General features: G+C 36.1%; 1 protein-coding gene across 6 annotated transcripts in view; it reads left to right on the forward strand.

The window, feature by feature from the left end:
- LOC121857172 (mucin-17-like) overlaps window positions 1-24,887 on the forward strand; it is a 117,042-nt gene that overhangs the window by 19,902 nt on the left and 72,253 nt on the right. For 4 of the 6 annotated variants that reach the window (XM_042353089.1, XM_042353094.1, XM_042353092.1 and 1 more), the window contains exons 1-2: window positions 13,794-13,853; window positions 15,018-15,362. The exons of 1 other annotated variant lie outside the window; for it this stretch is intronic. The gene's annotated coding sequence lies outside the window, so the exon portion shown is untranslated. Of the gene's footprint in view, window positions 1-13,785; window positions 13,854-15,017; window positions 15,363-24,887 lie in introns of those variants that run through there. One more of the 6 variants, XM_042353090.1, reaches the window with a different exon arrangement.

A 24,887-nucleotide genomic window follows, 5' to 3' on the forward strand; every position in this document is an offset into this window, starting at 1 on the left:
GTAATGTAAATAAATTCATAGTACTGTAAGATTGACTGTAAGTTTGCTGCTGTGTAAGTTCTCAATACTGTATTGAAGGATTTATTATATTTTCTGTCTATCAAGATACTCTGGAATCGGTTATTTTATGTACAGTATATAACTGCTCCCGATTTATTCTGGTTGGTAAGTTGTAAAGTGTAACTGATTTATTCTGGTTGATAAGATTTAAATTACCTATTTATTCTAGTTTATAAGATGTAAACTACCGATTTGTTCTAGCTCATCAGATTAAACTACCGATTTTGTCTAGCTCATCAGATTAAACTACCGATTTCTTTCAGTTCATAAGTTGTTCTTTAAATAAGGGTTTACTTTCAGGTGTTATTCCTGTATGATAAAACTATAACAAGTATTCATGTCTTTTTTCTTTATTTCAGGTTTGTGACGTAATATAAAGTCGTTTGCTCCCTATATCAACAAAGGCCTGTGGTAAATATATATGATCTTAGTTACAGGTTAGTTAATATATCTTTTACACCCGTCAGCCAATGTGAAGATAGTGTTAGGTTATTTTTCTGTTTTTGATTTGCATTTATAATCAGTTCCCGATTTTTTTCAGAGTTTACGAAATGTTCTATCGTATATGGTGTAAGATTTTAGTTTCCAAAAGACGTATATTTATATATACTGTATATACAACTTGTTTAGGAAATTATGATTAACTGTATAACATTTCTGAGATTTGAATTACTATATTACTACCGATTTTTTTGGGTGGGGAGGTAGTAGTATTTAATGGCAGGTAGTGACGGTCGTAAAAAAAATATCTTAGTTGTACATGAGATAACATTCCGCGGCGGGCCAAACTGTTCTAAATATTATTATCGGAGGCTTTTTACTTTAGTTTTTTTTTCTTTTCCCCCTTTTTATGTTTGAGGGATGATGTAATCTACCTGTTTTTCCCAGCTGATGAATCGTATTAACCGCAGCTGCATCCTGTGAATAAAAAAATCAATGTTGATATGTTTGACATCACCTCAACCACTAAAAAAAAAGTCTAAGTTCGTTTCCCGCGATAGTGAATAAAGTAAACTCGTTATTAACAATTAAAAATTAAATCAAGGAAGAAGAAAAGAAAAATACCGTATTCTTTCTTTCCCGGACTTATTTCCTCATTACAGAAGGTGTTGTATTTTTCTTAGATGTGATTTAATCGTATTTACGTATTTCTGTGGAGTTCTTGAATAGGGTCTGTTATGTACTGTACTGTATTAAGGTTTAAAAGATTTATATTATGCTTGTGTGCCCAGTATATTCTCTCTCTCTCTCTCTCTCTCTCTCTCTCTCTCTCTCTCTCTCTCAGTATATTGTATTCATGCTATTTTCCTTTTTTTTATGGTTCAAGATAATTTTAATATGCTACCGATTTGTTCTACTTCAGGGCCTATACGTAACCGATTTATTTTCTTGAGGAATTTACGACGTTACCGATTTAATCTATTTCAGGCACTATAATACCGCACCTACATAATCTACTTCAGAAACTATAACACAGTACCGATATAATCTACTTCAGGAAATTAAATAACAAGCTACCGATATAATATAGGTAAAGAAAACGATTTTGACGTCCGCGTATAGTATCCTTGTGACATCTTCGACCTTGTGAAATATACGTTGTAAACTTGTCATCATATCTCACCTTCGTCGTGTAGGTCTGCACATTGGGAGAGTGATAAAAACATCTTTGAAAGGTTTATATTAGTTCATGAAATTTTCTTCCCGCGCGAGAGTCTAAAAGTTTCGAAAGATATCTGTATTGTACTGTAATGTTCTTTTGTATTACGTTCTGTATTGTGGTTGAGTATTTTGTAATGGAGTATAGGAGTGGTTTGTGTTAGTTCCTGATCTGCCGTATTGTGTTGGTTTGTTTTATTTATTCTGTTTGGTCTGTTTTGTATTATGTATTATCAGATTTTTTCTAAGGTTTTATGTGTAATAGACAACGATTTATTGCCGATATATTTTAGTTTATGAAATAGTCTGTTATGTAAGATTTCAAAGGTGTACTGTAGTTTAATCAGCCTTTTAACAAACTCTTACTAAATATTATACTGTACTACCAATTTACTCAAAAGTTAACGAGGAGAATTTCCTACCTGGAATAAAATCTTAATTGGAGAAGATACCTGTAGCGCTTACATTTAATAATCAATTACCAAATATTACCAGATGGATTAACTTTTGGGGGACTTTTGAAGTACTTGATGTTACCGAATTATTCTTGTGTCTTGAGAAACATTACGTACAAGTTGATGATGTAAAATGTCAAAACCTTAGTTATGATAGATACTGGCTTACAAAATACTAATGGTTACTGGAATGTATATAATAATTAGCACCCGCAGCTTATTTCCCTTAAAATTAACCACCATTACCGCTACCCTAACCTACCCTAAGCTAACCTAATCTAACTTAACCTAACCCGCTCAGGCGACGTTAGGGTGTTGAATCTACAGCTGAAATACGAGTAAGCATATCGAGATTAAACCCTCTAACTTATATCACTTTATGAGTAACCACCTTAGCGCCAACCTAACCTAACCTAACCAAACCTAACCAAACCCAACCCCCGTCAGGTAAAGTTTAGGGTGTTTGATCTTGAGGTGAAATAAGTAAGGTGGATCTAATCTTCATGTGATCTGGTTCCGCGGGAGAGGGATGGTGGTGGCAGTACTATAGTGGTCAAAGGCTCTCTTAGTATTCGAGAGTGGCGCGAGGCTCTGACCGTGAAACTCCTTTTGGCAGTGTGAGGATAAATTCTCTACGTGTTTGTCTCATACGCTGCGTCCTCCTCCTCCTCCTGCTTCTGCTTCTTTCCTCCTTCTTCTTCTCCTCCTCCTCCTTCTTCTTCTCTGCCTCAAAGAGAGCTCAGGTTCTCAAATGGCTCAGCCATGTTAATATTGTTATTATTATCCACTCTGTATCTGTATTTTTCTGGCTAAATAAACTGTTACAATTGAATTCAATTCCTCCTCCTCCCGTCCTACTGCTGCTGCTCTTACCGCCTCCTCCTCCTCTTCCCCCTGCTTCTCCTCCATCATATCCTCCCCCTCCTCGTCTTACGCAGTACCGAGGCCAGTGTTGAAAAAAGATCACGACCAATTCCGCTAAACTGCTAATTCATATTCTTTGTTTATTTTACTTTAAAGTCCGGGTAAAACATAACCTAACTTAACCAAATCAAAACCCAGCTCTGTTATAAAAACAAACTGACTCGACCCAACCCATCTGATCTTGACGAAACCTAACCTAACCAAGTCAAAACTTCCGATACTAAACTAACCCACACCGACCCCAACCTAACCAATCGATTGTATGGAAAGGATTTGGGTTAGGTTAGGTTTGTGAGTTTATAATGATTTCGCGGTCCTTTTTCTTGATGGTAAACTACAGTATATATATAGGTTTTTAATTAAGCTTAGACGTCCATAATCTATCTAAATTTACCGTAGTGATCTCTGGATAAATTTGGATAAGTTTAGTTCGACTCCTCTCCTCTCCTCTCCTCAAACACAAAGTAAATGGTATATAATCTCTTCTTGTCATGCTAAACCTTTCATAATTATTATTTTTTGAGTAGATGACATGAATCTACTCAACTCAACCGAGCCATTCTAGTGTAGGTTTGTTTTTAGTTAGGTTAAGGTGCATTGGGTTAGGTTAGGTTAAGGTGCATTGGGTTAGGTTAGGTTAAGGTGCATTGGGTTACGTTAGGTTATGGTAGATTGAGTTAGGTTTTGTATTTCTATTTGCTATATTAAATAATGTTAAACCATTTATGTGTTACTTGTTAGCGGTTTTGAACAATGTTAGCGTAGATTGTGTTATTGTTTAGCGTTGTCTGGAAAAATGACAGAATGGTTTTGTGATCCTGTTCAGTAAACGTATTTTATTTTATACAGTACAGTACATAGTTAAGCCATTTTGTACCCCGCTATGATGCTGCTGGACGGTCGGTTAGTACAGCAGGTGGCGGGTGTCGTGATGGCTCTCTGCTGTTACGCATTACTCTCCTCTTATCTTGTACGCCGTATCAACTCCACACCAAAATTATTCCGGTTGAAATTATCGCCTCGACACGCAACTGAATTTACTCTGTACAAATTCGGACATGACGCTGTGTGAGGAAGTGGTTAGTTGTGTGTTATGAACCTGTTGTGGTTATATTAATTATTATATTGAGAAAAATTATTGCGATTATTATGTAAATTTTCTTTTACAGACTAATTAACATCGCCATGAATAATGTTTATCAAGGAGAATAATTATAGTATATATATATATATATATATATATATATATATATATATATATATATATATATATATATATATATATATATATATATATATATGATCTGTAGTTAGGTGTGTGTGTGTGTGTGACTTAGTGGGTTCCGTAATACAGGCTTTTAATGGAAGTTACTCACGACATCCAGACACACAATTTGGGGGACGCCTCTGGTACTGAGTCCTGGGGGGGCTGGGAGGAAGAGGTGTTCCTGATCAGATTGATACATTGATCACTTAGCTCATCATTCATCATCGTTGAGTACTCCCTCCGTGACACCAGTGTTTCCACCACCCACTTCTATCACCGTGGCTGGGCGGCGACCAGCTGCTGTACTCACTACCCCGACCACTTGATTGGCCAGTGTTGTCCTGATTGGCATACTGTGTTCAGTTATCCATCAGATGATTAATTAGCAGTGCCCTGATTGGCAAACATGCCATGGTAAACTACCCACTTCTGCACTAATTGGCTAGCATCCCGCGGTAAACTACCCAGCCTTGCCCTGATTAACATAACAATGGTAAATGCCCATCAGGTGATCAGCCGGCGATGCCCTGATTGGCATACCGTGCTAAGTTGTCATTAAGGGTCACATCCGGCGTTTCTCGATTTTTGTATTGGCCAACACTTAATTTTCGGGGTGCAGGAGGCGGTGTACACAGCGTCAGTGTGAGAGGCGGTGAGTTCTGTTGACAGTCGAGGTGTGTGTGTGTGTGTGTGTGTGTGTGTGTGTGTGTGATGTTTATATTTGTGTGTATGTGTACGTGATGCCAGTGCGTATATGCTGCTTATGTGTGCGAGTATACTGTGTATGAATGTATGTGATATTTATGTGTGTGTGATGCTTTTGTGTGTGTGTTTAGATAAGTACACATGATTGCTGGTGCGTGTGCAAGTAGTAAATACGCATTTGATCGTATGTATGTATATGCGTATGTCTGCAGTTACGTGTATGTATGAATATGTGTATCTACGCACATATACTGTATACATGTAGGTGCGTTGCGTACATAAACTGTGATCTATTATTTTATTATACGTTCATACTGATTACCTTTAGACTATTACAACGAACAAGAATAGAAATAGAGATAGAAAATAGACGAAAATAAACAGACTTGCCTATCTTATCGTTCACCTATCGTTGTATCATTCTATTCAGTTATCGTTTGTATCGGTTCATTCACTTATCTTACTATCGTTCAAGTCGAAGTTATCAGCGACAAGGAATATTTCAGAACGAACTTTAAATATTCCTATAGGTAAAGAAAAACCAAGTCGGCGAAAAGTTATTAATAATAATAATGTCTGGTATCGTATTTTACCGATTTAAGATATGTCCGCCAATGTCTCATGTAGGCTTAAGGTCGCGAATATGTCTGATAGTATATTTTGGCGACTAAAAATGATTGTAGAAATCCGTAGATGTCTAATTTGGGGAACTGAATATACAGTAAGTTCGCGAATATTTCAGGTATCTTATTTTGGCGATATAAGATGTATGTAAGGGACGCGAATGTCTGAAAAAATCTATTTCTAGCGAAGGTGAAGAGATGTCTGTGTGTGTAAGTCCCCGCCAATATGTCAGATATCGTATTTTGGCGAGAATCATGAGTTCCCAGAAATGTGCAATGGCGGGAACGCTGGCTGCCTCCTCCCATGCCAGGCAGCCGCGCTCTCCTCCGACACACTCCTAATTCTTACTGATGATGAGGCTACCTGCTTTCATACTAGTAATAATATAATAATAATACCGGTAATGCTCTTACAATTACTTGCATTAATCTTGTACAACTGGTGTTAATAAACCACTACTGGCTCTTAGTATAGAGCTGTTATATATATATATATATATATATTACTACTATTAACAATAATAATTATATTAATACTTCTACTCTTACTACTACTATAATGTTAAATCTACTATTGGTATTACTTCTACTATAGTATTAAGAATTATACTCTTACTACTATTGCTACTACTTTTCCCTGTGCCTGCTAATATTACTAACAAATGACTATGATTGCAATATTATCACATATATGTAACAAAAAAAAATATAATATAGTAATAATACGGATAAAATAATAATAATAAGAGTAATAATAATAATATGAGTAATAATAATAATAGTAATGATGATAATAATAATAAGAATAATAATAATAACAGAAATGATGATATTAACAATAATAATAATAATAATAATAATAATAATAATAATAATAGATTATCTCAGAGTACTGGACGATCACCAAGTGTTACGCGCGCTGATAGATAATTTTTGATTGGATTTCGGCAGCGAGTGTCAGTAACACCCCTTGCTTATTTTTTATTTTATAACACATTTTTATTGTTTTGTTTTGTGTGTTTGTAAACATCGCCCTTGAATATTTTTATTGGTTTATCGGAATATTTTAATAGGTTATTTTTTTATTGGTTTATCGACGCATTTGTGAATGATACGTCAGCGTTTAGTAATTTTCATTGGCTTGTGGCAGTGGGTGTAAATTCGACCCTTGGATATCATTTTTTTTACGGATAAAGTTTCATTGTTTTTAGATTTTTTTATATATAATGTTCACACTTTTTTTATCATCGGCTCGTCGGGTTATTTGTAAAATCAATTCTATTTACATATTTATTGAAAGTTATTTTGTATTTATTTTTCCGGGTTGTGTGGTGGAGGTGTATTAGTTATGTCTATGTGTGTGTAATATTAACTTTGTAATGCTTTTGTGGAATTTATGCAAATTTCTATAATATCCTGCAGGGAACAGTTGGAAGTTGCCTCAGAAATTAGGCACAAGTGTGTATGTGGGTAATAACGTCAACACGGGTCTATTTATAATGGGGTCCCCGGGTAACGTTAGGAAATGATAATAATATGTACCTTTTCCGTGAATTTGGTAAATATATCTTTGGCCCACAGATTTTGAACGACACTTTAAGGGAATTAGATTTACTATAATTCCCTAAGAGAGAAAAAATCTTAAATGCGATAATCTGGGAAAAAATTCCATAGGAGAATTTATTTTATTTCATAATCTCTATATGATTGTTTATTTATTTATATTTAAAGTCTATTATCTCCATCCCACGGAAAATTAATTTAAAATTTCCGCCAAAAGAGTTTATTTTCCCTGGTGTTTAGAGAGGAGGGAGGCGGGTGGCGTGTGTAAGGGCGGTCGGTGCCGTCACTTCCTCACTGTATAAGTCCGTTTGTATGTAAGGACATATGCGTGTAGTATCTCCACAGATTATGTAATTATGTCAGCTGCCGTAACTACTCAACGGGGAGACATACAGTGTTCATACTTGCCAGGTATGTTGTTCGTGACCACTTGTTGTGTTTTTTAAGGGTGGATGAAAGGTCAAAGGTCAAAATACAGCGTTGAAAATAGATCCATCCGGTGTGAGTTGGCGCCTCCCTCGAGTGAAGTGTAGTTTAATGTTTACCATATTTATTAGTAGTTAAGTATAGTGCTTTGTCGCTTCGGAGGACTTACTACTTGTGTGATGGGAATTATAATTGTATATACAGTATAAATTAATTATCAATTGAGACCTTATTTTTAAAAATCTTACATTATACAATACAAGCACACATTGTTAAGGTGTTTTAAGACATTTTAGTAATAACTTTTATGTGTTATCTTAGTTGATAATTATAAAAACAAATCACACTCTGCCACATAAACTTTTCAAGCCGCATTTCGTGTTATATAACTTGGGGTCGGTGCATCGTCCTCTCAACCCTGGAGTGTTTCAGTACCATTTCTACCTCTCCAAAACCCAAACCGACTCTACCTTATTATTATGACTTATTTTCTTGTAATCTCTTTCGTTATTTGTTGAAGGGGTGTATAATGCTTTAAATTTTACACTTCCGAAATTCAGTAATATATTTTTTTTTTAAATTTACACTGTATGTTAATTGAATACAGTATAGAGATTTTTTTCCTGTGCTATTTCATGATATTTTCTCAGTTATAAATGTATCAAGGTCAAATACATTAATATAACTAATTTATTTTTGTTAATTCTTTTCTTATAAATAAAAGTAGCAAAAAAAAGGTTCCCACAACGTAAAAAAATAGGAGTCTTATTTTTTTAGGTCCGTCAATAACATCTTAGAATCTATTGTTTTGAGTTTCATAACAATTGACAAAAACAACAACGATATTTAAAGTATTTTCATCTGAATAAGAATTACATATTACAGTTTATCACAATCCTTCAGTGCCTGTAGCTAGCTGTATTGTACGCTGAAATATACTGTATCCGTGTATTAATATCTCTGAATCAAATATGTTTGGGATATTGTTATTGGTATAGTCTTGATATATAATCCGGTATATACTTTTTCCGTATTTATATATCCGAGTGTATGAATCTTTATATGTATACCAGTATATCCAATGGCGTATACTGGTATATAATCTTAATATACTCGGATACTTCGCTGTTATACTTTTACTGTATTTACATTTCAAAGTATTGAACGATGTATTAATATACTTTTTATATACTAATGATATATTCTTAATATACAGTATATTCCGCTATTTACTGGTCCGATAAACGGTATACGTATGTGAGTACAGTATACACAGTATATAAATCCTTTTATGTTATATTATGTTATATTATATAGTCTTCATACGGTATAGGTGCTCGTACAGTAATGTATATGCTTTTATAGTTATACATGAGTCGATTGTATGTGTGTTTTTCATTCATATATATTTCACTATACCGTACTGTACAGTACATTTGCTTTGTATACATTTCTATGATTATATCGGTTGAGTCATTTGTTTTATATTCAGTATAGTTATGATATACTTTATACACCGTTATGTATACAGTATACCTGAACCAACAAAGTATAGGAATGTTTTTTTTTTGGGTTTTTTAATTCTCTCTTATAGTTTTCTATATATAGACCACCTATACTTTACCGTGGTCATATGTTGTATGGTAAAGCATCTGAATCAGTTTTCTGTATGTTGTATATCGTCATCATAATATAACTGATACAAGTACTTACTGTATATCGACTCATATTTATATATTGTTTGAATCTTTTTTTTTATACATAAACGTGTTGTGTTAATAAGCTGTGTATATATTATTGTATATAATTGGTCTCTACGTGTATTTCTAAGCATGTTATTGTGTTAAATTTTATTATAAGGATAGATATTATATATACACCGGCATATAGGATATATATACCCTAGTTATATTTCTGTGTGTTTGAATTTGTTATATATCTCATGGTCACTAGTATAGTCTTCATATATACATGGAATCATACACATATACCGTACATATATTTACTATTTCGATATATAATACCTAGATAAGTTGTCCGCCCTGTAATTGTACCGGCCTGCTTATATATCAGATTACAGTGTCCACTCATGGGCCTAAGATATAGTATCTCACCGCTATATGGGTCTAGACTCTACTGGTATATCTGAATTAATTATTAAGTCTATTTTGTTCTTCATATATCATTATAGTCGTTATATATAGCATCGCCTCTCTATATATTTTACTAGTACTACTATTTTATAAGGTTTATACTGTATTGACGTAAAAAATCCTATATCCATTGCTTTTGCGTTCGTATCTTCGCGAGGATAATTTTTCATAATACTGTATATATAATTTTTGCCGGTAAATATAAGTAAAATTAACATAGCAAAATATTGATGATTTTATATAAAATTTCCACAACGGTCTGGCAAATGTTCCTCGATGTTTCAACTGTTTGTGAATGAGAACTTGTGAGTATTGATGGTGACAACCTAACGTAAGGCCGTTCATAAATACAGGTTTTCCGGATATACGGTTGAGATATGTGAATGAGGATAATTATGATAAAGAAAATTTTTAGCCGTAATAAATATAAAAGTTATTTTGATTTTGCCGATTATTAGCTTTGATTATAATTTAAGTTGATGTTAATGCTGGTAATATGAGTGATAATATTAATAAATTATCAACAATAATAATAATATAGAAAATCATAGTACAGTGTAATGGTAATAATAATGATAACCAGGTATAATAGTAATAATAATAATGATAAGAAGGTGGAGGAGGAAAAGAAGAGTAATAAGAAAAAATAATATATTGATAAGAAAAATAAAATTAGTTATAATAAAAAAATACTCGAAATAATCACAATAATAAAAATTAAGCTTGGAATTAAATATATATATATATAAAACACGTGTCACAAAGGGGCGGGAAATTATACAGAAAAGACTGATCTTATTATCTGTTGTCATGTTAGTACAGTACTTCCGCCATGCCACGGTCACCTTTCACATATATTGGCACCAAAATTTTCCTTCTGTCTCATCTTATGATTATTGTCTTAGGATTTTCTTTACTGATGCAGTTATTGTCCCCAAACTTTCTTTCACTCGACGGTTAGAATATTGTCCCAGGATTTTCTTTACTGATGCAGTTATTGTCCCCAAACTTTCTTTCACTCGACGGTAAGAATATTGTTCTAGAATTTTTTTTTTACGGGTGCGGTTATTGTCCCAGCATTTTCTTTACGACTGCGGTTATTGTCCCAGCATCTTTTTACTTTTTTACGCTAAGAATATTGACCCCAGCATTTATCTTCCACTTTCTCTATTGTGAATATTATCCCAGCATTATCCTCCTGACAACTTCGGTTCGAATATTGTCTCAGTTTGCCCCCTTAACCTTTCTTGGGTCAGAATATTATCCCTGAACTTCTTCACTTACGATAATCTAAATTTATTACAAAAGTCAAATTTTTTTATCAAATAAACGAATTGAACAAGGAAACTGTATTTATACATTGCGTAATTTGGATATATAACTGATTATTTTTATTTATTAACATAATCGATTACGTTGACTAGTATCAGTACTGTATAAGGGTGTCGACCGTTCGTTCACCAAGGCTCCAGATATTGTCAACACTAAAGAGGATATTGTATTAATTTTTGTAAGTTAGATTATATTTATGTGTTCTTTTTAATAAGTTCATCTATTGGTGTTTATCGTTAACAGCTTTTGAGGTCATTGGAGATGTAATATATATGTGCAGTACAGTATTTTTTTTTTGTCAGGCAGCGAGTGGTTGGGTTTAGGCCAAGACAAAGAAAAAAATAATTATACTAATAGTGTAATGATAATAATTTTCATAATCAGTCAAATGATAAAATAAAAGCTAATGATAATTATAATAATAATGTCTCCGGGGTCACAATTTAATACTATGAATGACACGGTTCTATAAATTTACGGTGACGTCAACTATAAATGGTGATGTCAGGCATTCACGGTGACGTCAACCATTTACGGTGATGTCAACTGTGAGCGGTGATGTCAGCAATTTACAGTGACGTCAACATTTTACGGTGGTGTCAGCTATTCACGGTCATATCAACCATTCACGGTGACGTCAATAATAATTTACGGTGATGTCAACCTTTCACTGTGATGTCAACAATTTACGTTGATAAAAATTAGTGACAAGTTTACGGTAAGAACTGTTAATGAGAGAAAGGACACATTTTCGTTAGTGTGGTTAATCTTTAGGTAAAATAAACAAAGGTAGATTCTTCAGGTGATCCATATATTGTTTAGGAGTTGGAACTAAATATATTATATGTGTAAATTAATAAAGGCAGAGAGAGAGAGAGAGACTGACTTAGATAAATTTACACATCTATCTTCACACTTAAGTTAGTTGGAATCGATTAATTATCTGTTCCTATAACGTTAAGGGAATGAATGACAAGTATTCTTTGAGACTCTTAACCAAATTTCTGTTCCTCCATAATTTAGTCTATTGATTTTTAGTGGATTGGGAAAAGGGCAAAACAGCTAATATTTTTTTTCATCTTAATTTATGGATAATATTTGTCTTATTCGCTTGACAGAACCAGATTAACATTAATTCTATAGCTGTGGTGTTTTCTTGACGTATCTAGTTAGGGTAGGTTTCTAATGTTGAATTTCTCCCGTAGTTGGTGTTTTAAAAGGATGTAGTGCCGGTATCTAGCTAGGGTTGGTTTCTGTGTTAAATTTTATCCCTTAAATAGTGTGAAGAAACCGTATCTTAAGATTAGGTAACTCTCTCCTTTTATTTTGTCCCTTAACTGGTATGAAGGGAATGTAACTAAGTCAAAGTTAGTTATGTTCAGTAACTAGTAAGGAGACGACGCAGCTAGTTAGGTTCGGTCTCTAATTTAACGCTAATTGGTGTTAAGTGAATATATCTAGTTGAAATTGTGTGATTTTTAACCTCGTATTGATGTTTCGCGAAATTCTCTCTTTAGTTAAGGAGCTGAACGACGTTAATTTTGTCCTCTTAACTGGTATTAAAGGAACTTATATATCCAATAAGTTAAGGTAGAGTTTCAGTGTCTAATCTTGTTCTCTAACTGATATTAAAAGATCTTATATATATACAGTAAGTTAAGGTAGAGTTTCAGTGTAGTTTTGTCCTGTAACTGGTGGTAAGGAGATGTGTGTCTGGGTGAAGATGGAGTCTCAGTGTAATTTGGGTGACGTTTTGAGCGTTATTCTTAAGGTTTAGCTTTACTCAGCCCGGTAGATGCGTTCTTAAACTTCCATTTACGAGGAAAACTTTAATATATGAACCCTAGGGAATTAATTGTTGTCGTTGTTTAAGTGAGTCTGATACATCCTTTATATCTTTACATAGGAGGAGAATTTAACGTATGAATCGTGAAGAATATGAACCCGGAACTTTTACTACGTTTAGATACATTGTAAAGGGGGGGAGGGGGAATGCACACTTAAACTTGGCATGTAGTAAAGTTAGATTCGTATGTAAATAAGACGACCTTCGTTCCTGGTGGCAGTGTAAAGACTTGAGTCAACCTTGAAACTTATGAAACAAGAATAATAAAAGAATATATGAAAAGCCATCACATACTGTAGGGAAGTTTTGGGTTTAATAACAAAGTGTGTTTTAAGTGCTTCAACTGTCAATGTTATTAAATGCTGTTCACTAGGTCTTAATTTCTATGACAGGCCGTTTTGAACAATTTAAAATAAGCTTTCTATGCCCAGTTTAATCTGAATAGGTACATTTCACCTCGGCGGCGGCTGCAGACCAGAGTCCTGCTTAACAAGTGAAGAAATTACAATTACCACTCCCTGATCGACGTGCCAGAGACCGCATTATACCAAGTGGGTGGAGGGGAAAAATGGGGCTATCGTCAGGATATGTAAGATTCGTTGCAATGGCTGGCGGAAAAGAAGGGGCAGGGGAGAGGGAGGGGCGCGGGAGAGGAGGAGAGAGTGAGAGAGAGTGAGAGGAGGAGGATGGGAGGAGCGCGGGGGAGGGGAGGTGGTGGAGGGACGCGGGGGTGTGGGAGGGGGAGGATGGGAGGGGCGCCGGTAGCCACACTCATTCGAGTCCCAACCCTTCACCATACTGGACGTGTCTACCGGGAGCTCCGCGCACCCTTCCCTAGCGGTAGTGATCCCGCGTTATCTAAGTGCATCTCAGGCGTCATTGCAGCGCCGTTACGCCCTCATACGACGAGTGTTGATACGCATTCATTCAAAAAGTGATTTTATTCATTACACAAGGTGTGATTGATGTATTTTCAGGAAACTACGTCTTACCGAGACTATACTGTATATCCCACCAAGGAAAATTTAAGAAATCAGGAGTGGGAATGGAGAAACCTGTGTATCAACTATTCGTGTGTTGTTACCAGTGATCCTCAGGTGTGCAGTGATCTTGGGAGTGTTTTCAATAATTTATCGCCAGTTTGTTTTCTTTTAAAGGCCGAAATATGTTGGTAAAATTAACTGGTGATGCGTAATTTCTGGAAATTAGTATTTGCTTGCGTCTATTGTGCACGGCTGGACGATATTAATGTGGAGGAGTGTTCCTGGTGGTAAAAGGTGTCTTTCTAGCTGAACTACTCGGACACGCACCAACTCCGTGCATCTTCGATAGTGTTGGGGATTCTGGCATCTTACGTAAAGTTAATACTGGTGCTTCATATAGTGGCCCAGCGGTTGGTGCCTTATATGTAAGCCTGGTGACTGGTGGTAACTGGTTCCTCGTAAGGAGCCGAGAGTGACTGGTGCGTTGCAGTGAGTGGTGTCTTAATGCCTTCTAGAATAAGATCGCAGATTTTACGCATCAAAGTGTTGGACCAGAAACTGTGTTGTAGAATAATTGTGAAGAATATAAGCGGTTTAAGTGTTATGTTCTAGATTACATCACTGTTGAAGGTTTGAAGTGTTAACGTCATGGAAAATATAATGTTCTAGAACACTGTTGAAGGTTTTAAGCATTACAGTGTTTGGCCAGATACGACTACTGCACATAATGGCACAGTGTGGAAAAGGACGAACTTATACCAATATTTGTGTCGACGTTTCTGAAATGTATTAATAAATTTTTTAGTACGTTTAGAATATTGTAATTTGTACGTTAAACAAAGTGATTTAATTTTTCATTTTTGATAATTTTACTCATGTTAACTATCTACTTTACGTGAAATGACTGGTACAGTATATTGGAAGACAAAATTTGGGGTGAATTTTGTGAGTGTTGTGTCTTGGTGATTAGAAACTAGTGTTTATAGTGATCATTATGCTTCATACGATTGTCTTTTAACAGAAAAATATTTAATGTATGACTGAGAACCATAACGGCATTTATATAAAAAATCTAAGAAAATTTGCCTTTGGTGTTGTATTGTGGCAGAAATCGAAAAAAAATATGAAAAGTTAAAAGGTAAATTTTATAATTGAATTTTTTTACACGGAAATTGCGCAGGTAAATGATGAAGGCAAGCTTGAGGTGAACAACATGGTAGATGGTGATAATTATAGGCACATGGCCTTCACTGAGCATAGTGCGTTTGTTAACCACAGAAATACCAGCGGGAAGTGATCAGTACACAGTTTAATACAAGAGGTGATGGGATTCTTAAAAGCGGTCAAAACACCGTCTCTGTATATAGTAAGTAGGAAAATTCTTTATCGTTTTGTATTTCTTGTTACTCTTGCATTGTATTGAAAGTGTACTTGTATATATTACCTTTAGGGAATTTATTGAAAGTTTATTTAATAGGAAAGTTTTAAAAAATATATATTTTTTTAGTTGGTAAAGACTAAGTGAACGATACAATAAAACCGTAAAATAAAGGTTGGGTGAACGAAGCTTAACAATCCTGATGATGGCTGAAGTCAAGGAATACATAAAAGAACAAGTTATTAAATATGTTTCGCCCACTGTCAAACTATTTTCAAGGCTGTTGTTAATATACAGCAGTCAACTGGAATTCTTTGGGCTGCCCGGGTCTATTTTTCTCCTTCATATTTGTGTAGTTAATAAAGAGAATTGCATTGTATAACGTCGACGCTCAAGGGGGGACGGGGGAGGGAAGTGAGGCCCAATTTTAAGATTTAATTGGAAACATTGGGAGTGGCACCTTCAACCTAACAATTTTCCATCGTGTATTGTAAATAGGAAATCCATTTCTTTTTACGTTTTGAAATGTGTTAGTGGAGGAAATAATTATATAAAAAACTACAGACAATTTTAACCTAGCAAGATTTAACCAGATTTACCGGTGATTAAACATATTCCAGATTTTTTAAGGGTTTGTACAGTTATCTTTTTTTTTAAGGGAATAATTACAAAATTTTACCTTAGGATATAGTGGAAATTAATACGATGGATGTTGGTCGTAATGAAGAATGTATCTAACTGATTGACATACACGTAAGACATAACCTTAACTAGAAGCCGGTATGTTCTCTAAATAATAATTCTTAATTGATAGGGGATGTTAAGTTCGAATGCATATATCGCTCTCGTTAAAGACATGATTTCTGTTCAGGATATTTAAATTAAAGTACAGAAGCTTTCAGTGTAATTATGAGTGTCAATATTGTGCTTCAGCTTACGTCAGTCGGTAAGAACGTTTGGGATACAGGATGTACCTACAGCATAATCTTCACCTTTCCCATTTACGTGGTTTGTTTTCCCTCTCTTGGCTGCTTTTCAGAATGGGAATAAATTCTCTAATCTATTTTTTTCGCGTTTCTTTTTCTATAAGAGTATTTATGGAAGTATTGGAAAAATGTGAAACGTTCCTGGGATTGATTTTTTGTCTAAGTTTATATTTTGTCATGTCTTGGTAAACTACTAAATATATATTATGATTTTTTTTCTCTCAAGAATATTTAGGACTTCCGTAACCGTAAATATTTCCCCTTAAACATCTAAGTCAAAGGCGTTATAGCGTCAGATCTTCAGAAAATTGTAAGTTAGGGCATGGGGAGGCGGTCACTCCGAACCTGCGCTGTACTGTATTTTTTTCCTTCTACAATTTATACATAAAAATCTCAGGAAACTTTTTGTATACGTTAACGAAAATTCTCTCGTATTTTTCTTTTGGAGTTTAAGAAGAAATGATGGAAATTACGACTGAAAATATTATATTCTGTTTTGTGGCTTATAATACATAACGGTAATGCATAGCAATCAACTGTTCAATGGCATACTATACACATTGTATACCCAGTCCTCAGAATTATCTTCATTATTATTATTATTGGAGTGCTGAACGTTACAGGGACTCCAGACTATAAAAGGAAACCGGACCTTTTTTTTCACTTATAAAAGTTTTGTTGTAAAAAGTAAACCACATATGACGCTTGATGGCCGTAACAGCTACAGCACTTGATTCTAAAACAATAACCATTTTAAACTTGAGCTGAATCTAGAATTACTACAAGTTCTATTATGTTCACTTCATCACCATCTTGATCTTAGTGGATGGTCGTAGTAAAGGAACTTATATATTTCTTTATTTTCTCAGAACTGTAAATAAAAAAAAAATTAGTGGAGCATATTAACGTCTTTTTTCATTTTTCCGCCAATTATTTTGGGACGCCCCAAATTATGCGGAACCAAAGGTTTTCCGGGAGTTTACGTTCCACGGACTATGCCTTAATAAATTTACGCAAACTTAGATTTTATGAAAATGGTGCTGCCATGAGCTCTGTCCCCACACACATATTCTCATGCTGTTTTGTTACATGTAGAACTGTTTTATCTGTATAAACAAATATACCAATGTTTGGTTTTCATGATAACCAAATTTTTTTTTTTACAATGTTTGTCAAAAGCGAAACATTTATTAGCGAATATTAAGATATTCATGAATAAGCTGTTGAAGCTATTGATAAGTCGGCTGATTACTCAGTATATGTTGATACATAGTGATATTTATTCATGCAAAACATTTATTGTACGATATCTAGAAGGTATGTGCGCGCTTGTATGTAATGTATAAATTTAGAACATTTTCTGTACGTTTTATATGTCCTGAAAACTTTCTTAGCAATAGTTAAAAAGTTTCCTGCTTTAAGCACTTGTGGAGTCTTCATATACCTTATATATAACCTAATAGTGTACGTATACCTTATAATTTTGCAGGTACAGTATACCTCATTACCCAGGTGTGGTGGGCCAGCTGCTGTCGACTTTCTTGTTATGCTCACAACCTCTCCACAGTTTTCTATTACGAGAACATAATAGGTAATATAATTTTCTTCTGCCCTGTATTAGAGCTGTAAGAATTTTCAACATCTTTCACGGTGAAAATTAATTAAAATTGCGATAAATTTTTTCTGTAGATATTAAAATTGCGATATAATTTCAATCTAGTTTTTCATGGTGAAAATCATTTGGCCAGATAGTACATATTCACTTGATTAGTCGGGAAAAATTATATATATATATATATATATATACCCGGTATATATTTATCATCACACCCAGCAAGGGAATTTAAAAAAAATCATGGCGCATTGCCTCAAATTCACATTAGAATAATTAATTTCCGAAGGATTAGCGGGGAAAATAAATTTATTCATCACTTCATCATCACGTCATTTAAATTTGGCTCGGCAATTGCGGCTGTAGGAGACCCGGACCTCTTCATCACGGCGTCTCTGCAGTCTGTGTTTTACTGAAGACTTCCACTTGTTGGGGGGAGTTTTAGAGGTGGGTGGGGTTAGGGGGGGTATAATGGAGGCAGTGGTGGTGGTGAGGGTCGCTGGTTGCCGTCCATGTGGCAACAGGGGCGGCGGCCACCACATCTGGCAACGCTCCCCGGGGCCTGACGGGCTCGAGGCGCCATCTACTCGGCGATTCCAGTCTTTGGGTCTGCGTCGTAAAATCCCTTTTATTTCCTGTTATTCACACTCACATACTGGGTCACTATCTTGGCACTGGGAGGGTAATACGGTGTACATTTCGGGTGCACACGGACACTGGTACGGGTAATTATATGGAGGAAATAACACGGCCCATCGCAACTGGCAACTTAAATGATAGCGTGAGCCTGGCAGACCACTTCTATCATCTTCATCTTGAATTTGTCAGTGTAGTCATAAAACCTGGGCTTCTTTTCAAGGGCTCCCTTATTCACAACATTCAGCAACCTTCCACGGGTATAATATCAACACTTTTGAGTCCCACTGCCTCCGGAAATCGACGATACGAGGGAAAAAATGCGTCTTCTTTACGGACCCAGACCGACACCATGACAACAGAAACGCTTGTCGGTTTACAGAATCGAACGAACCGCAGACGGAGTGGGCGTCCGATTTCACGCATCTGTTTCTGGCTTCGTCTGACATCTCTCCCAGTTTGGTTTTCGCATTATTCTTGATTTTTCTTTTTTCTCGCTGTTATTTTATTTCAGTGTTTGATTGACTATCGAAAAAGACTCGAATAGTGTTCCCCTTTTTAGTTTATATAAAGAGTTATGGCCAAACGAAGCTCACAGGACGAGAGCAATAGATTCGAACTCATGTAAAATTAACAAAGAGGGTTGTTGCCGTTTCTAAGCAAATAGTAAATTACAGTTAAGTCTCATCCCTAGCCATGACGTGACGTAATCTGAGCCATCCAAGATCCACTGAAATCACGGTCGCTGAAGTGAGATGTGTGTAGTGTGTGTGTATGTGAGAGTAATGTTTAAAAGCGGAGGCGATATGGCAGCGTTGGCTAGCCTATCAGGCCCCTGGACGCAGACAGGTGGTGAATGTGAGATACAAACAGGCGAGCAGATAGATGGAGAAAGAGAGTAAGTGGGTGAGAGAGAGAGAGAGAGAGACGCAGAAAGAAATATAGACGCGGAGAAAGAAAGAATGAGAAATATAGGAGAAAGATTAATAAATTTGCACATATTGAGTGAGGTAGATGCATGGGGAGAGAGATGTGGGGAGAAAAAGACAGATAAGGGTAGAGAAATGTAAGTAGGAGGGAGAGGGACTTAGGAGACAGAGGGTATAAGGAGAAGGCGTAAATAATGAGGTGGGATGGAGGGGAGAGGAGAAAGAAGAGAGGGTGATGTGTTGAGATTGAGGACCAGGGAGAGAACGCAGGGGGTGTGTGGTGGAAGACAAGATAAACGAGGAGAGAGAAGGAGGAAAGCACAAAGAAAGGGAGAGGAGACAGAGAAAAGTCCAGTGAAGTGGGGAGAGTGAGAGAAAGAGAGAGAGAGGTGTGTACAGTGATAGAAACAGGAGAGAGAGGGAAGAAAAAGAAGGGGGTTTGGAGAGGGACAGATGTTACATGTGTAGACAGTATATTACAGTATAGTAAAATAGACGGTAAAATGACATAAATACACCAGACGGATAGAATAGCAAAGGAAGAGAAACAGACATAAAGCATAAATTATAAAAGACGTGAAAACATTGAGATTTATAAAAAAATGAATTCCTGTGATTTTCCGAAACAAAGACGGAAATGAATTGTAAACAGAAAAAAAAACAATCACATATGTAGGTATAACAGTGGAAGGAGAAGAGAAGAAACTGTATTTTTTTTCAAGGCAAATCACGTAAGATAGAGACAGAGAGAGGCCCATTCATATGAGAAGTCACGTGTGGTTGATATAACAGCCTGTGGAAAGAGGAGGAGGCGGCGACGGAGTGGGGGGAGGAGGAGGAACTGGGAAAATTAAGAGCCAGAACATGTAACAAGACACACGACGACATAAAGGCGACACGTAATGTAGATGTAATAGTGAAAAGAAGGAGAGGGAGAGAGAGAGGAGAAACTGAATTTATTTGATATAGAGATGACAGTGGGTACGAATATCATGTGGCCAGCCAGAGGAGGAATGAGAGGGAGAGAAAGAGCTGCCATGTGAAAATAACAAGTCACGTGTGTAGATGAAACAGTGTGTGTGTGGGCCTATCTGGGTGTTTTCCCCCCGTTTATATCAGCACTTGCCGGGTGGAGCTGACGGATGCCATTTCCCGTCTGTACACATTTGTTGCTAGGACGGGGCCGGGAGGGAGGGTGGACGGGAGATGATATCACTCATCCAGGGGTGGAGGAAATGTACTGTCTCTAATTATTATATATGACCACGGCTACAACACCAATAATTTTTCCGTAATTGCTTAAATTTGTGTGCTTAGCGACGTTGGGTAGTTGCGATTGTCATTTTTTCAAGGGCCAGTGCACTTTTTTAATGCACTGCTGGAGCTTGACAGTTTTCGCCTGTGACTATTCCGTGCTGATGAGCATTTCAATCTGATGTTTACATGTGATGAGTGCGAGTGATAAGAGTAGTGTTCGATTTATATCTGAATGATGATAATATTAGCAGTGTCTGATATATATCTGAGAGTTGACTGCGTGTACCATTGGATGCCAGATGACGATAAACTAGTGAGTGTTACACAAGTCATTGCAACACAAAATGTGGTCTAGGTATTGGATATATGGATGATTTTTTTAACAACAAGTGATAAAATCCTTGGACCAATGTACAATCACGTGACTAAGACGTGGTTGACCTTTGTACGTTAACAGCTAAGACGTGGTTAACCTTTATACAGTTACAGCCAAGACGTGGTTAACATTTGTACCATCACGTGAGTAAGATATTGTTAACCTTTGTACGTTAACATCTATGACGTGGTTAACCTGTGTATATTTACGTGACTAAGGCGTGTTAACATTTGTACGTACACGTGACCAAAGTGTGGTTAGCCAGTACCCAAGTCACAAAGCTACGGCGTAGTTAACCAGTGTAGTAACCCATCCGAGACGTGGTTACAGAGTTATGTATCAGTAACGTAAAAGGTTTTGGCAACAAGTAAAAAATCACCAGACATATGTAAAAGATTTGGCTTAGATCTGTACACGAAACATGGCATAAGGAATAAACTGTCCTTTTCAATACAGTTCTCTTTTGTTAACTGGACAGTTTACATAGACTGTCGATTTCTTGTAGCATTCAATCACATAGACATTTTAGACTGTCGATTTCTTGTAGCATTCAGTCACTTGTATGTTTGAGTGTTTGCCTTGCCTCTGTAAACAAGTATAGGTATCTTGATTCATTTCGTATCGTATGTTTGTAGGGAAAAAAGGATAGTTTGGGAATAGGTAACAACGTCTGAGTTATCCAATAGTTGATAGGCTTATGTTTAATCTATATTTAACTAGATTTTGTTACTTTAGGTATATTTCTAACTGGGGAACTTAGTTTAGCTTAGAGCTCTGTAGTTAGGGTGTCAGGTCTTAGCCGAGGAAGAGCTATTGTACACCCGACCAAGACCTTACACCAAACCAAAGCCTTACACCCGACCAAGACCTTACACCAAACCAAGACCTTACACCCGACCAAGACCTTACACCCGACCAAGACCTTACACCAGACTAAAGCCTTACATCCGACCAAGACCTTACACCCGACCAAGACCTACCCGACCAAGATCTTACACCCGACCAAGACCTTACACCAGACCAAAGCCTTACACCCGACCAAGACCTTCTACCCGACCAAGACTGGTAGTGAAATTTCATTGTAGACTCGTGTGATTTGCTGTCCATATTTACGACAAGTAACTGGCCCTAACTAGTGATTGTACTGGTAACTAAACCGGGACACTAACAAAAACCTTATCTAGAAACAAAGGGAGAAACTCTTAGCCCCGTGTTCGAACTTGTGTCACCTGGTCTGTGTGTTTCCTGTTCTAACCGATTTAAACTTGTAATTGTGTTAATTATTTTGTATTAACTCTTAAGCGGACTGAAAGTTAACACTGCGAGAATTTATGTTCAGGGATCTGACAGTAGCTACTCTTAGCCGAGGGTCAACCACAGCACATGTCCGAACTAGCGAAATTTAACCGTAGACTGTGGCTTATTTTGCATATTTCCTGCATCTAACCGGTTTTAACTTGTGATTATGTAGTACTAACTGAGGGAGGGGGGGAGCTGGCCTGCCTCCCCCGCCACCCTCAGCCAAGCGCCATTAGCCGGGCTGTGTGTCTCACGTGATTCAACTATTACTCATGTTTTGTTCCTGCGCTCACCAGGCTGAGGGAGGCTCTCTTGTCTTGCACTTGATCTGGTCTTTGCATGTGAGTTACGATATATATATATATATATATATATATATATATATATATATATATATAATACAATACAATACAGTTTTCATTACGAAGATTTTGCCGTTTAAATCTGGGGTCTTTTTCATATGATAATGATTTTGGTTATTTTCATAAATTTCGATCTAATTAAGCTAGATTGTTGGCTGGAGATATTTTACGACGCGAGATATATACCGAATTTACTGTACATGAAATTACATTTTCAATATAATGCAAAGCAGGATTTTGTATGCATTTAGAATATATTTAAACATTTATTTTGAGTAAAATATTATACCGGCTGTTATACATGTGAACTTTCCCACTTATTCTAGATCTTTAGAGATGAAGAAATGAAGACTTGGTGTTTATGTATTATAAGTTGGTGTAGTGTTGCATGAGGGTACGACAGTGTCACCCTTTGTTCTGTAGACTAGGTAGCTACAGTATGTATTTCTCGACAGTTAAAGATGGTGTTAGTTTTGTAGACTCGTTAATATAAAAGAAAGTAATTTATAATGGTTACCCCTATATACCGGTAACCTGTGCAGCGTGTGAGAAGTTTAGATACTGAAATATAAGCTTTATCGAATGCTGATATTTTTAAACTCTTACTGAATACCAATAAGATGTGGTGAGGCAGTGTGGGCAGCTGCTAAGACTCCCACTCTATATAATGAAACAATTTGAAGATATAAGCAAATGTGTTTTTGATATTTCCACTTGTTTTAGTTTTTTCTTCTCACCCTTTACTTTCGGTTTGTATCATTCAGTTTAGTATTTTTTCTCTTTGATGTTTCTGATTTTTCTTCATTCTCCTCACATAGGGGGTATAGAGACAGACACGCTGGCTAATGTATAGAATAGTATAGATCTTTGTATGGAAATCCTTTGTTGGTTATAGTATATAGACAATATTGCCCCTGAGTTTGTATAGAAATGTTTCTTGTCAATTTTGGTTTAGCTGTTACGAAAATTCAAAGTATTTTTTTTCCAATAGTAGTTCTTCCTGAGGGGATAAAAAATAAAGAATATAACAGCCTTAATAATAAATACCAATATAACTTTATTTACAGTGAAGTTAATATCGATAAATACCTGTGTTAGGATAATTGACTACCATCTTATTAAAAAAAATTGTCTGTACAGTAATCATTTGTAAGTAGTAAAAACGCAAAACTATTGTATACTCTCATCCATAGTGTTTGTAAATTGAAATAACTGCCCTTTGTAAATAATCTTCCCTCACAACTACAAAGTGTAATGTGTTTTAGCGAATATTAAAAAAAAAAGGATCAAGTGACGCAGAAAGGCGAGTATCAACGCACCCAGATCTGGTTTCTGAAAGGTTCTTACGTCAGTTTTCCTCCCCTTTACTAGTGAATGGAGGACGGATGTGTCTGAGTCATTTATGTTGTGCGCTCAAAGATTACTCCTAAAGTGGCGTTAAAATGACAGTGTGAGTGGACGAGTTCTCATAAATCCAATTACGTGAGAAATAGAATTACGTTGATGTCCCGTTAGTCTGTATGACACGTAAAGGGGTCTAATGGGCCCCCAGTCCTAATAGGCCCCAGCCGGACCTAAGTTAACCAAACTATATATGATTGTTGTCTAGTCTCTAATCGGTACCATTGTTCAGGGGCCCCAAGTTGTAATGGACACCAGTTTTAATAGATTCAATTAGGTCTTGAGGTAGAACGATAGCCCTACAATACTACAGGTACGGTATAACATAATCATTCAGGTAGAAAGATAGATATTTCAAAAAATCTTTTCCCCAGGTTCACATTGGATCCACAAGTAAAGAATGAGAAAGTCGATTTAACCCGATTATCAGCCGTCCAAGAGAGCCATTAAATGCATATTCCCACTGAGGTCTTTCAAACGTAAACCACTGAAGCTAAATTCGATATTATTTGTATACAGGAAGTGTCTTATGATCCCAAACTTCACAGAGATTTTTTGTTTTGTTTTAGTGCGACATTGTGAGGTGGGGTTTAATGTATGTTGTGAGGTTGGGTTTAATTTGTGTTATGATTAATGCACCGTTACTGTGTACTGT

The sequence above is a fragment of the Homarus americanus genome, unplaced genomic scaffold (genome assembly GCF_018991925.1).
Source record: "Homarus americanus isolate GMGI-L3 unplaced genomic scaffold, GMGI_Hamer_2.0 scaffold20465, whole genome shotgun sequence".
In the NCBI taxonomy this organism is placed as follows: Eukaryota; Metazoa; Arthropoda; class Malacostraca; order Decapoda; family Nephropidae; genus Homarus; species Homarus americanus.